This window comes from Elephantulus edwardii, unplaced genomic scaffold (genome assembly GCF_000299155.1).
Source record: "Elephantulus edwardii isolate Elephantulus edwardi_28Jun2011 unplaced genomic scaffold, EleEdw1.0 scaffold00002, whole genome shotgun sequence".
Lineage (NCBI taxonomy): Eukaryota > Metazoa > Chordata > Mammalia > Macroscelidea > Macroscelididae > Elephantulus > Elephantulus edwardii.
In genome coordinates, this window is record NW_006399752.1 from 39,112,054 (window position 1) to 39,117,043 (window position 4,990).

Here is a 4,990-nt window from a genome sequence, read left to right on the forward strand (position 1 = left end):
TATCTCATAGTTGTTTTGATTTGCATCTCTCTTTAGGGATTTTGAACATTTCTTCATGTGTTTGCCCTCTGAATGTCTTCTTTGGTGAAGTGTCTGTTCATATCCCGTGCCCACTTTGCAAGTGGGTTGTTTACCTTTATCTTGTTGTGTTGCTGGATGGTATTCTTGATAGCGGGTCACAGAGAATGAGGAAGACCCTTAACAAGACAAGTGACACCCTGACTATAAAAATGGGGTCTGGGTTCAGTCGGGTTCAGGCAGTAACTGCTTTGGCTCTTGTCTTCTCTCGCTCTTTGCCGTAACCCCTTTCACTTCCGGAAACATGGCCTTTGCGTGGCTGTCTCTGATGGTGTCATCAAGGTGTTCAGTGACATGAAGGTGTGCAAATCATGGACACCAGAGGAGGTGCAGAAGCGCAGAAACGCGGTGGTCTGCTGCGTGAGTGAGGACAAGAAGAACGTCATCCCGGAGGCGGGCAAGGAGATTCGGCTTGGGGTTGTCAGCCAGACTGTCAATGACCCCTAAGTCACCTTTGTCAAGATGCTTCTGGATAGACTGCCGCTACGCGCTATAGGATGCAACCTGTGAGACCAAGGAGAGCAAGGAGGGCCTGGTGTTGATCTTTTGGGCCCCTGAGTGTGCACCCCATAAGAGCAAAATGATCTATGCTGGCTCCAAGGACACCATCAAGAAGAAGCTGGCAGGGGTCAAGCATGAACAAACTGCTGTGAGGAGGTCAAGGACCACTGCAGCCTGGAAGAGAAACTGGGGGGGCAGTGCTGTCCTCTCCCTGGAGGGCGAGCCCTTGTGAGCTCCTTCAGGCCCCTGCCTGGATCATCTGGCAGCCTCAGACCTGCTCGTGGGGGCTGCAGGCTGCCTCTTCCTGCCACATGAGAGAGTCTGGGTGTATCCCAGCGGGGGGAGGGCAATCCCTTCTCCCCAGTTGCCAAACAGTCTCCCCACTCCCTGGACCTTCCTCCTCCCTCCGCCCCTGATGGTTCTGGCCATCCCAAATAGCTTTTGAGTCTCTGATTCCTATGGGGTTGAAACAGACCATGTTCCCCCAAGCACCCCAGTTTAAGGAGTACCTTTATTTTTTTTTCTATATTTTATTAATTTTCATAAACATTTACAGAGATTTTGGGTTTCCATTCATTCATTGTTGCACTATTCTCTCTACCCTCCTCCCAGTTTGTTCTTGTCCAAATGCCACAGTGCTTGTCAAAGCCAGTTCTGATTAATCTCCTTTGTCAGTGTGTCCTTTGCCATTCCCTATCACTCCTCCCTGAGAGAGACTTCACCCTGAGCCATAAGGAAAAGGGGATGGCGTATTCTCTTAGCTACTTCCTGCTGAAAAGGGACGCTGTGGGTTTCAGGGTGAAGATCTTCTCTCACTAAGGAGTACCTTTATTTTTTTTTTAATGACACCTCCACTCCCTACCTATTTCTTTCCCTTTCCAAGCTGCCAGTTTCTAACCGCAATAGTGATGCTGTGCTTGTCTGTTTAGTTCTGTGTATAAATGGCATGTTGTGCAGATGACTCTTCCCCATGCTGGCTGGTTCCCATTCCCCCTTCTCTCCTGGTCATGCCCACTGGAGTCAGGGCCACCCAGGAACCTTCCATTTCAAACAAACAAACAAACAAACCTCCAATAATAAAAAGGTTGACTAAAAAAAAAAATGTCCTGAAGAGGGTGAAGCCAGGCTGCTCCTTGAAGGCAAGGATTCTAAAGCTTTGTCTGACATACTTTGGACATGTTGTAAGGAGGGACTGGTTCTTGGAGAGGGTCATCATGCTTGGGAGGGTGGAGGGACAGGGCAGGAGAGGAAGACCCTCTATGAGGTGGATTGATTCAGTGATTGGGATAATAGGGATGGGTGTGTCAGAAACGGTGAGATTGGCACCAGACAGAGGAGGGTTTAGGGTTGCTATGAGTCGCAGGCGACTCGATAGCACATAACAACCACCACAAGACTTAACAACACCACCTTTATAAAAAGAGATGAGTCAGAACAGAGACTCGCAGAACACAGAAGGAAGAAGGCCACGTGTGGCTGGGGCTCCAGCTGGTGCAGCTGAGGCATACCGGCACCATCAGCTGTGAAGTGGGGAGAGGGACGTGGAACTCACAGAATCTCACACGGAATCAACCCGACCGACACCTTGACTTCGGACTTCTGGCCTCTGGAACCATGAGGCATACATTTCTATTCTCCTCACTCACTCACTGCTGTTGAATGGGAACCAACTCACAGTGGAGCCTCCAGTACGTTATCTGAGGCTGTAAATCGTACTTGAGGAGCTTGCCTTGACCTCTTGTAGAGCTGCTGGTGGATTCGAACCACCAAAGATGCACTGTCTTTAGTTAGCATTGGGACTCCCTACGGTCTCGGCCACCACAGCTCCTTCTCTAGTCTTATGTTGTTATGTGCTGTAGAGTTGCCTGTGACTCATAGTGACCCTATGTATAATAGCTGTGAACCCTGTCCTGTCCTGAGCCAGTCTCATGATTCAGACACACCTAATATCCCACTGCCCCAGTTACCATATCAACCCATTTCACCCAGGATCTTCCTCTCCTGCACTGTCCCTCCACCCTCCCAAGCATGGTGTCCTTCTCCAAGGACTGGTCTCTCCTGGCTACATGCCCAAAGTAGACGAGACAGAGCTTCAAAATCCTTGCATCCAAGGAGAAACTTGGTTTCACCTTCTCCAAGACAGACCCATTTGTTCTCCTGATGGTCCATGGTGTGTTCAAGACTCTTCTCCAGCACCACAGCTCAAAGGCATCAGTTCTTCTGTCATCCTTAGTCATTGTCTAGTTGTCTGATACATAGTAAGTAATTGTGAAGGTCGTGGCCTGTTCTAACAGGACAGCCAATTTGTGTTGCTCAGTTATGGTAACACTAGAACCCAATGTGTGGTTGAAGCAGAAGAGTCCCCTTCCCTGATGTCCTCTGTTTTCATGTTGTCCCTCCACTCACGTGGGTATACATGAGGACTCATGCACAGTGGCCCCATCCTGTGCCACTTCAGGGATTACTTCCACATCGGATCAGAGTGATCCAGTGGGTTTCCACTGTCAGACATAGACCACCAGGCCATTCCTCCATCTGTCATTTGCTGGACACTTCACCGGTATCTATTCAGCATCATAGCAACTCAAGCCTCCACTGACAGATCATGGTAGCTGTGGATGAACTGCCCTGACCAGGAATAGAACCTGGGTCTCCTATGTGAATGGTGAGAATTCTACCACGAGCCTCTTGTGGTCACTACTGAGTCAGAATTAACTCTGTAGACACAAATTCTCGCTAAACCCCACAAGCAAATGTGTCGCCCTTGAGTCAAGCTGAACTCATAGCAGGCTTCCAGCAAGAGGAGATTGTCCATCTTTCTCCCTCAGATCAGTAGGTGGATTCGAACCACCTACCTTTCGGTGACACATTCCTCCACCAGGGCTCCTTTTCCAGGACAGCATTTCTTCAAGTAGTGAAAGCAAAATGCCTAGGAAGAGCACGTACTATGTGTCAAGTCCAGTCCTCAGAGTTTCCATGAATCCCGAGTCCTCAGAACCCCCACATGAGAGATGAGGCTTGTGCCCAGTTTGCAGGCACTGAGGCAAACAGAGGTCCCCATGGCCTGTCCTCTGGGACGTGGCTGAGCTGAGGCCTGCCCACTCCTCCTGCCACAGCTCAGGCCGTCTGAACACCCCCTGCCCTGGTGGGTCCTCTCACCGCAGATGGACCTCGTCAGTGACACAGGCCCAGCTCTCCTCACACTATATCATCTTGGCCGGCCGCTTGGCTGTGCCCTCTGGGTAATCAAAGCCCCTCAGTCAGACAGCGCCGAGTTCACAGTCCTACACAGGGTGTAAACAGAGGCCCAATCAAGTGCCAGTGAAAGAATATTGCCTTTTAAATAGGCCCTGACAGCTGTGGAAAATATTATGCCCAAGCAGAATCCTTCCACATGACAGACATGAGTGCTCCAGGGCCCTTGGCGGGGCCGTGGACCATTTGTAAGGTTGTATTTTATTATGGATGGGATGTATTGAAGTAAGACCATAATCTTATTGTGCTCTGACCTCCGTTTTTATAGCTCTGTATAAACAGCAGTTACCGTATTGGAGGGAGAGATGTTTACAGATGGAGAAGTGAAAACACGCCGTTTACTGGGCGGGGGGAAACCTGAACCGGCTGAGGCTGCGCCTGGGTTGTGTTTGTCAGAGGCGCAGTCCTGATGGGAGTGGACAGCTCTGCGGGGCAGGACACAGGGCGCAGGGCGGGCTGGGCTCCTCGCGTGGGAGGAGGAAACACAGCTCCAAAGCGCTGGACCGTGGGGCCAGCCCCACTGAATGCCCCCAACCAGAGCCAGGGAGGCCCTGTGTTTCCCAGCTGGATGTGGCTTCCACGCAGCCGGGGAAGAGTGGTTTTCTGTGTTGTGTTCTCGTGTGTGTGTGTGTGTGTGCGTGTGTGTGTGTGCGTGTGTGTGTGTGTGTGTGTGTGTGTTGCTTCCTAGATCTAGAGGCACTTGGGACAGGTTTCAGTGAAGCTTCTGGAGTGGGGGACACTAGGAAGAAAGACTTGAGAGGGGCTTCTGAAAATTGGCCACTAGAAATCCAACAGATCAAAACTGACTGACCCTCAGCCAGTCATGGAATGGGAAGCGTTCCGTTCCATGCACCTGGAGGCTCTCTGAATTTGGGTCTAAACCCACAGCCACTAAGAGCTTTAAGAGACCCTGCCAGAGGGACAGTGGGGGCCTGGAGCCAGGATGACCTGGGATCGAGTGCTGGCTCCGCCACTCTCTGCTTCTGCAATCTTGAGCTCGCCTCTCAGAGCCTCAGTTTCTACCTCTGTGAAATGGGAGTGAAAACATTCGTCTTGCAGATTCTGGTGAGACAGAGAACTTGGACAGTAGGGAAAGTTCCTTCCTTTGTCCCCACTGTATGGTGATTGAGTGGTTAAAGCATTCAGTCACTAACCT

At 50.7% G+C, this 4,990-nt stretch overlaps 1 pseudogene; it reads left to right on the forward strand.

Annotated features, from left to right (window-relative positions):
- Positions 1–339: 339 nt before the first annotated feature.
- LOC102863279 lies at positions 340–811 on the forward strand (annotated as a pseudogene).
- The last annotated feature ends 4,179 nt before the right edge of the window (positions 812–4,990 follow it).